This window comes from Sitophilus oryzae, unplaced genomic scaffold (genome assembly GCF_002938485.1).
Source record: "Sitophilus oryzae breed Bouriz unplaced genomic scaffold, Soryzae_2.0 scaffold_1742_pilon_pilon, whole genome shotgun sequence".
NCBI classification, from domain to species: Eukaryota; Metazoa; Arthropoda; class Insecta; order Coleoptera; family Curculionidae; genus Sitophilus; species Sitophilus oryzae.
The window spans coordinates 47,893-57,968 of NW_022146438.1; the positions used below are offsets into that span (position 1 = coordinate 47,893).

At 30.8% G+C, this 10,076-nt stretch overlaps 1 long non-coding RNA gene across 1 annotated transcript; it reads left to right on the top strand.

Annotated features, from left to right (window-relative positions):
- The first annotated feature begins 8,217 nt into the window (after window positions 1-8,217).
- LOC115881824 lies at window positions 8,218-10,057 on the top strand. The gene is made up of 3 exons (XR_004050092.1): window positions 8,218-8,427; window positions 8,483-8,540; window positions 9,971-10,057. It is a non-coding gene; the product is annotated as an uncharacterized LOC115881824 (long non-coding RNA).
- Window positions 10,058-10,076: the final 19 nt, after the last annotated feature.

Here is a 10,076-nt window from a genome sequence, read left to right on the forward strand (position 1 = left end):
CTCAAATACTTCGTTCAGTTACGTATTGCTGCGTCACTCGATCCGAGTGGGTTTTGGAAGTTTATAAAGTCTAAATCGCAGGGCAACGGGGTACCTGAACATATTATTCACAACGATACATCCTACGAGGGAAGTCTGGATATTGCTAACGCTTTTGCAAACTACTTTAAAGGAGTTTATGAACCGTCTGAAATCGATGTCTATTCGGATTTCGGTGATTTCTGGGGCAATTTTGACTTCGTTGAAATAACAAATGACATGACTCTAGCAGCTATAAAGAAATTAAAATCGAAAAAGTCCGTTAGCACTGACAATATCCCCTCTTATATTTTTAAAGGATGTGCAGAAATACTAGCAAAGCCTTTGACTCATTTATTCAATTGCGCTCTTAATACGGGAGTATTTCCCGATACATTAAAAAAATCAATAGTAGTTCCAATTTACAAAAGAGCTGGGTGATAAAATTCAAAATTACAGACCTATTAATCTACTTAGTCCACTCGCTAAAGTTTTTGAAATCATACTCCATGAGAATTTGCAACTTTTAATCAATGAACACATTGTGAAAGAACAGCATGGATTCCTTAAAGATAGATCAACTATTTCTAATTTAAGCGTTTTCACAAATTCAGCATCCCTTGCGATTGATAATAAGCAGCAATTAGATGTCATCTATACCGATGCTGAAAAAGCATTCGACAAAGTAAGCCACAAACTACTACTTAACAAACTTATACATTTTGGTCTTTCCAAAAAAGCTTTTGAGCTGCTCAAAAGCTATCTGACAGATCGAACCTGTACTGTTAGAATAGGCAACGAAACATCTGACGCATTTACTGTCACTTCAGGAGTTCCACAAGGGAGCAGCATTTCGCCATTGCTGTTTATTCTTTTGTGAATGATCTTCCGGAATGCATAATGCACTCCGAGTGTCTTTTGTTTGCGGACGATTTCAAGATTTACAAAAGTGTTGCCTCCGAGAGTGACTGTATTGATCTTCAGAGTGATTTGACAAATGTTATGACTTGGTTTACAAACAATAAAATGTTTCTTAACAAAAATGTTCATTTGTGAGCTTTACACGTAAATCAACGAGGATAAATTTTGAATATCGTTTACATAGTGAAACTCTGACTGAAAGTAGGGCTATCAAAGATCTGGGCATAACGTTTGAATCTAACTTAAGGTTTAATCTACACTATCGAAACATGGTTAATAAAGCATATCAAATGCTGGGTTTTCTTATTAGAAACTCTAAGCATTTCAAACAAATTAGTACGTTGTCCAAACTGTACAATTGCTTAGTTAGGCCTCACTTAGAATATGCATCAATTATATGGACTCCTACAGCGGAATGCAATCGCGATCCTGATTGAAAATCCAAAAAATTTCTAGATATCTATATTTTAAACAAAATGGTGTTTATCCAGTTTTCCCTCTGCTGGTATCATATAAAAACATGTTAAGCTCATTCAACTTCCAGGATCTACACGCCCGAAGAATCGTACAATGTTTAATAATGATATATAACATAATAAATAATTATAAACTCAATAATTCAGATCTAATAAATAATATCAAATTTCATGTCCCAAAAATTAGCCTACGTCACTTTAACAAATTCAAATAAAACATTTAATATATATACGGTCAGTTCTTATATGTGCCACATCCTGGACGAATGTAATGCAGTGTTAAGTCAGTTTAATATAGATATTTTCCATACAAATGTAAAAATAAATAAGATCCTAAATCATACCTCCTTCACCACAGTGAAGTGATATTATACCTGCACATTTTGTTTTTTACTTTGTATATTTAGTTTCAATTCAACTATTTTTTTTTATTTATTGCATTTTATGTACAGTGGTTTTAGTTTTGTTAAGTTAATTTATTTAGATTTAAGTCCCTTACCTGTAACAACTATTCTTTTGGTGTTTGTAAGGGAGTAGTTTAAATAAAATAAAAAATAAAATAAATAATCATGATTCTTAAACGAAAAGCCGATTTTTAGGAGGAAAAAATTAAAATCTTCATTTTTTAACCTTCGTGAAATATATCACTCACTAAAAGTCGTCAGAAAATTTCTTTTATACCCCTATACACTCCAGTAAATTTTAGAATTTTTAAAAAAAAAAAAAAAACTAATAAAAAAAATTAAAAACTCATTTTTTCTAAAATCTTCTGTTTTAACTAACTTATATTTTTGTTTAGTTTAAAAGTGCGTAGAAATATTTTTCATTAAAAATACACATCCTTGCCAGACATAAACATAAAGATTGTTATAAAAAAATGAAGATATATTATTATTTATTCAGCTTGACGCGAATTTTTCAAAAACTCAGTCTTTACGTAATAACTATAAGCAATATCATTGTGGTGAAGTAAAAAATATTTTCTACGCACTTTTCTAAACTAAAAAATATAAGTTAGTTAAAACTAGGGAATGCAAACCCGCAAATGCTGGATCCCACCAAATGCTGATCCCTCAGAGGTTTCGCGGGATCAAAGTTGCGGGATTTACCGTGCGGGATCGACACATTACTAACCGAAATATCGATCTCGATCAAGGTTAAACCGCTTCGTTTCGGGCCGTGCGTCGACGCTCGGAACCCGGGAGATTCCCCTTACGGCTAGGCCATTAAAAATAAGTGGAAACAAACAGGTTAGCACAGCAGGTTAGTTATTAGATTTCTTTCTGGCTATGTGCGTAAGTGAAGAAAAGCGTTTAACTAGTACTTGTGAACAATTTCGTCAAATAAACTGGCGGACATAATTATCGGAACAAGCAAATTTTTTTTTTTTTTTTTTTTTTTATATTTTTGAACTAAAAAAAGATTTTGGGATGCAGTTTGGACCAGGTTTTAGGTGCATCTATTGTGATTAAGATGCTATGTGGTTTTCGAAAATATATTTAGCCAATTCTCGTATACAGGGTGTTTTATAAAGAGTATGAAAATTTGGCCAAAAACTTTTTTACCACCATTACAATTTTAAAAATCGAAATTTTTACCAAATTGACTAATATCTATTGAAATTAGAAAAATTTTTTTTTTTTTTTAGTTTTAATTTTTTGGTTTTTAAGGAAAATACGACGTTTTTTTTAAAAATATGCATTTTTTAGTCATACGTATGTATTGTCCTAAATGGTACAAAAAGCTTTGCACATTCTGCGTATGCCAAAAAATTATTGATATAGAGTGTATCTAAAAAGCAGATAACTAACACAGGTTAAAAAAAAACTTCAACGTCAGAATAATATTTTTTATTTATAAAATAAGTAGATAAATTATAATAAAATTTAAGTTTATTTAATATTAAATATATTTTGAACACCCTGTATACATCAGTGCAAATTTCTATACAGCTAGTTTAAGATACACGCTCTATCAATATATTGTGGGCCTATGCAAAATGTGCAATGCCTTTTGTACCATTTAGGACCAAATGTATGACTACTGTTTACAGTCCCGCAATTTTGCGGATCCGGGGGATTGATTGCTTTAATCCCGCGGGTTTTGCGGGATTGAGATACTGATTGAGATTGCATTCCCTAGTTAAAACAGAATTTTAGAAAAAATGAGTTTTTTTTTTAATTTTTTAAATTGTTCCACCACTTCAAAAATTCTAAAAATTCCTGAGTGTGAAGTATAAAAAGAAATTTTCTGACGATGTTTAGTGAGTGACATATTTCACAAAAGGTTAAAAAAAAATGAAGATTTTAATTTTTCTTTCCTGTCTAAAATCGCCTTTTCGTTTAAGAATCTTGATCATATTATTTTCAAAAAAAAAACGTTAATCGATTATAAAATAAATCGAAAAAACAGTTTTTTTTGAAAATCTGAAAAACCGTTCGAGTTAAAGAACTAAAAATTTAGGTGAATTATTTTGATTCGACAAAAAATCGATCACCTGAGTGCGAGTCAAAAAAGCCACGGGGCAGATTTCCCATATTAATCCGGCTATAGCCTTTTATTTTAATTTCTTTTTTTATTCAAATTCGTACAAAAAAACTACACTTCCCCAATAAATTAACGCACCACAAAAAAATAAACAAAAGTTAAGTTTTTGTCAAAACCACTTATCCAATTTGGACGTTTTTTTTTGAATGATAGGTTATTCTTTCCACAATGTTGCTATACTAACTGTATTTTGATAGGAACCTTTTTTATACTAATACCGGGTGTAGCAATTATAACGTGTTTTTAATAAAATTTGTGACACCCTGTAGAGATGATCAGTTACAGTATCAAGTTAAAATTGACATCACATTTTATATCTTTTTTACATTTGTTTTTTGTTACTCCATTATCTTCTTTATTACACGAAAAACAACATTTTATAGGATGACATGATTTAATATTGGTTTTAATTAACATTTTTTCCATTTTACTCACAAAAGTAAGTAGCAGGCTATGGAAAAACACGGATTACTAGTAAATGTCAAATAGAGATGCTTGTTGTCAGTGTTAGTCGTTTTCGTCCGCTTTTATTATATCAAAATATGCAGCGTGCGTGAACCAAGAAATTTTACTGGCGAAGAATGTGCTTAAGCATTAATATTCTCCGAGGAAGGTTGGAGCTACCAAAGAATTGGTGAACGATTTAATGTAACTCACTCAACCATTTCACGAGTTATACAACGGTATAGAGATACTGGAAGTAATTGTCGCAGGCCGGGACAAGGCCGGAATCGAAGAACCAATCCGATTCAAGACGTTTTTAAAAACTCTCAAAAATTAAGACAACGTTTCGTAATAGCTCGGACCCTTTAAACTCAGCTCAGAGATACTAATGGTCTACAAGTTTGCATAGAAACTAGCATCTCTATTTGACATTTACTGGTAATCCGTGTTTTTCCATAGCTTGCTACTTACTTTAGTGAGTAAAATGGAAAAATATTAATTAAAACCAATCTTAAATCATGTCATCCTATAAAATGTTGTTTCTCGTGTAATAAGGAAGATACTGGAGTAAATAAAAAAACAAAATGTAAAAAAAAGATAAGGCTAAAATGTGATTTCAATTTCAACTTGATACTGTAACTGATCAACTCTACAGGGTGTCACAAATTTTATTAAAAAACACGTTATAATTGCTACATCCGGTATTAGTATAAAAAGGGTTCCTATCAAAATACAGTTAGTATAGCAACATTGTGGAAAGAATAACCTATCATTCAAAAAAAATCGTCCACATCGGATAAGTGGTTTTGACAAAAACTTAACTTAAACTTTTGTTTATTTTTTTGTGGTGCGTTAATTTATTGGGGAAGTGTATTTAGATATTTGTCCATTTTTTCAGGTATTATATCTGGTAGCTTTATCGTTTTATATGGCTGGAGACTCAAAGAAAGCTCTGATCTACGCTCAGAAAGCCGTACATGCTACACCGAACTCTTCCGAAGCTTGGGCCATGCTTACACGATTATTAACGTCCAGAAAGAACGATCTCCCTGAAAATTATTTCATCAAAGTAATGGATTTGCTCGATAGTGCGCAAAAATCAAACAATGTACTGGTCACGTGGTTTAATAAACTAAAAATTGTAACTTAATCTGTTTGTTGTTTGCTTGCACAGGTACAAAAAAACAAACTAGCCATATAACTTGACGTGCGGTTTGATAAATACCACACAATCGAGAAAAAAAATGTCATAGTGACTTATAAAGTGACAACTTATTTATTTTTATTAGAAATACAATATGATGGAAAAAAAATGTTCTCACTAGCAGCTATTAAATTGAAACATTTGAAGGACATGTTTGAAAAAGTGTAGTTTGAAATGTTCCTGATGTTCAAAAAATCCTGCGATGGCTATGAAATGAAGATGGCTGTCATTTTAAAAGTAAAATTATATGGTGAATGTCTTTGAATAAGAAGACTAAGGAAGGAGCATAATGCTATCCATGTATTCATGCATGGTGGGCGGAAAAAGCACCATAAAAGCACTCTAGGGTGGGGATCCTTGTTGACAGTTCTGCTTGACGATTTATTTGACACATTTGAATTTGATTTGAAATTTTGTGGATTTGTCAGTCTTTACGGAGCTTATTTTATGTTATTTATTATTTATTCTACTACTGATTGTTGTATAAAGGTAGTAAATCTAGATGGAAATTGTGGCAGAACTTAAATTAACAGTGACACTATCGCGATTTATCGAAAAATACTCTAAAATAGTTGGTTGTGTAGCGTGCGGTAGATCTCGGCAAAAATTGAGTGAAATAATGGAACAACTTTTCGCTAGTAAGTGACTATATAATATACATACGTGTAGTAAACCGATCATTTATGAAATTCACTTAAATTAATTAAATTATATATTTTTTCTTGCATTTTTGCTTTTATTTACTACTTGTCAAAGATTAGATGTCAAAGAATTTAGATACGTCAATTTGACTTACCTGCTTCAGTAGCGTATCGGATGTTTGTGTTAATAAGTAATTATTAAAACTAATCTATTTTTATTATAATAATATATTTTAACAATTTTAATAACTACCAACTATATTTACTCACAACGTAAAATAAAACAACAAATTATTGAGTCTACCCCACGTCTACCCTACATCATAGTTTTACATTTTTTAAATAAAATTAGAACGACACTGATAAACCGGAATTTAAGTCGGCCATATTTGAGGCCCATCGCGGTGTACCTAAGATTCTTCATATGCTCCTTCCTTACTCTTCTTATTCAAAGGGCGAATGTCATCGATGGATTATTATAAATTATTATTAAAAATTAATAACATTTATTGATTCAACATAAAACAAAACAATAATATTATTGAGTCTACCCTATTTAAATTTTAACACGTTTAAACAAAATTATCATACCACTGATAAACCCCAGAAATAGTCAACCATATTGAAATACTAAAGCTTGATTTTCATGCGTCCGTTATACGTTGATACGATGGTCCGACGGTGCTCTGATTGGTCATAGCGTTTTCGCGCCACTTTTCATCGGTAAATATTTTACTTCAACCCGTCAACGGATCCGTTCATACGATAACGGACGTTTTGACACTTTTTTGACAAATTTAATCTAACCTTAATAAAAATATAAGTAAAATACTTTGAATAAGAAGACTAAGGATGGAGCATATCAAAAATCTTAGGTCCACCGCGATGGGACTCAAATATTTTTTTTTCAATTTTATTTAAAAAATGTAAAACTATGATGTAGGGTAGACGTGGGGTACTCAATAATTTTTTTTTATTTTACGTTGTGAGTAAATATAGTTGGTAGTTATTAAAATTGTTAAAATATATTATTATAATAAAAATAGATTAGTTTTAATAATTACTTATTAACACAAACATCCGATACGCTACTGAAGCAGGTAAGTCAAATTGACGTATCTAAATTCTTTGACATCTAATCTTTGACAAGTAGTAAATAAAAGCAAAAATGCAAGAAAAAATATATAATTTAATTAATTTAAGTGAATTTCATAAATGATCGGTTTACTACACGTATGTATATTATATAGTCACTTACTAGCGAAAAGTTGTTCCATTATTTCACTTGATTTTTGCCGAGATCTACCGCACGCTACACAACCAACTATTTTAGAGTCTTTTTCGATAAATCGCGATAGTGTCACTGTTAATTTAAGTTCTGCCACAATTTCCATCTAGATTTACTACCTTTATACAATTATCAGTAGTAGAATAAATAATAAATAACATAAAATAAGCTCCGTAAAGGCTGACAAATCCACAAAATTTCAAATCAAATTCAAATGTGTCAAATGAATCGTCAAACAGAACTGTCAAGGATCCCCACCCTAGAGTCCTTTTTCCGCCCACCATGCATCAATACATGGATAGCATTATGCTCCTTCCTTAGTCTTCTTATTCAAAGGTAAAATAGCAAAATCGTTATGGAAACAAAAATATAAAATGACACCAACGTATATCCGATAAACGGAGGCATGAAAATGCAATAAATTTAAAACTGCGTTATTTTCTAACCAATCAAAGTCTTTAATTTCTACCAATAAAATTAATATCGTATCAACGTATCGTCGGACAACGGATGCATGAAAATCGCTTAACACGTTCTCGCTAGTTTTGTTTATACTCCTTCCTCAGACAGTTAAAAAAAATCGAAGGACACTGCGACGCCGTTTTATTTCCGATCCTACATGGTATCAGTGTCTGTAAATATGTAGAGTAAATATTTTCAAAAGAGGATCGTGTGTTTGAGGATAAGTTTAATATATCTAATTAGTAGAGTAGCGCCAAAATCCTTGGCGCTTTAGCATTTTTATCGATTCTGCGATAGATTTAGAGAAAAAAAACGGTATTCGTTGGGAAAAAAGCAAGGAACATGGTATATCGTGCGGTGGTTTTGGGTATTTGTGCGTTTGCCAGTGCCGTTTGGGCTCAGGACTGTCGGTTTTACGGGCAAACCGTGAGTAGTTCATTTGTACCGTAGTTGAAAAAAATGTTTAAACCGTTTGTTTTAGTGTTCGGATGATTACGATTGTTGCGGAGGTTGCTGTTTTAAGGGATCCTGTACAGACAGTAAGTATCATCGATAATTTACCTTAAAAATTATACAGGGTGTGCCATAAAGTTTCTGCACAAATGAGAATTTATTTTATTATTTAATTTTGCGAAAAAAGTTTAGAAAAAGAAATAAGTGCATTTTAAGGGGTGGTAGATCTCGATAAAATAAATATATTTTCTCTGTATGGTTTTTCAAATGAGTCCAAAATAACGGAGTTATTTTACTTTGAAAATTTCCAAAAAAAAATGATTTTTTGCTAAAATTTTGAGAACCACTGGATTTTCTTTCTTGTAAATTTAATCTAATACCTATGTTGCCATATTATCAAAAAATTATGTTTTTTAACTAAAAACTAAAAAAATTTCCAAAAATTTCGAATTTTCAATTTTTTTGCGAAAAAACCTCATGGGCGTGTTTCTGGGGTTGAATTATACTACACTTATTCCTGGGACACCCTGTATAAAAGATAAATTGAAACTGGCAGATTCAAAATGACTTTATAGATTTTATAAATTGTTTAGTACTAAGGTTTAGATGAAAAAAAAATATTGTGTGGTGTGTTGAAGTTTTTTTTTATCTATAAGCCATTGGAACCAGTTAGGTATCTTAAAAATAGATTTTGATGGTTTTTATGATTATTTACGGTATATATAGGTAAAATAAAATATTGTATTACGAATGATTTTTGTTGGATTTACTTTATTTTGTGTAATTTTATCGAAAAAAGCTTTTTTTGGAAAAAGTTCAGAAAAACTTGGCACAAAGACGCAAAATCAAGATATAAGCAACTTTTCTTTTTGATTTTTTTTGATATTTTATCACCTAACCCCCCTTTTTGCATATCTGAAGAGGATTTTTTAATTGACCGGCATGACATTATATCAAAATGATTTTTTTTTGTTATTAAATATGTTGAATTAATTTTTCATGAAATTTTTTCAATAATTCACATGAGACATTCATGACACACCCTGTACACTAAATTTTCTTTAAGTATCTCTAGAAATTGTATGGGTTTTTATGTTTAAAAAATGAATGATTATTTTTTGTTAAAGTTCGAATATTACAAGCAGGACCACCCTGTACTAATTTACAGATATTTTCTAACAATCTTTTATTAACCGTGCTAACAGATTAAAATATAAAAATAATTTATGATGCTAATTATCTAGACTTGTTTTCGACGTCAAACTTTTACAGTATTTAACAAAAAATAGTTTAGTCCAAATTTTAATTTAATAATCACAATATACTAGATACATTGTAATAAATTTATGGAAATAAGTTTCCATTTCATTTTTCAAAAATACAGTGGCGTACTAAATTTTTGATGATTATTTTTAATAACTGAATGCCTTTTAAAATACGTTCAAAATTAATTATTGGTAATTTTGCTTTTAATTGAAAAACTATTATATTGAAAATAAACTGGTATTTGTTTTAGCTTATCTGGATTGTAGATTAAACTCATTAAATGACCCATGCCAAGACCGGTACTGCCCAGAAGACCAAGTCTGTGTCACGTACCAACAGCAATACGTAACTTGTAG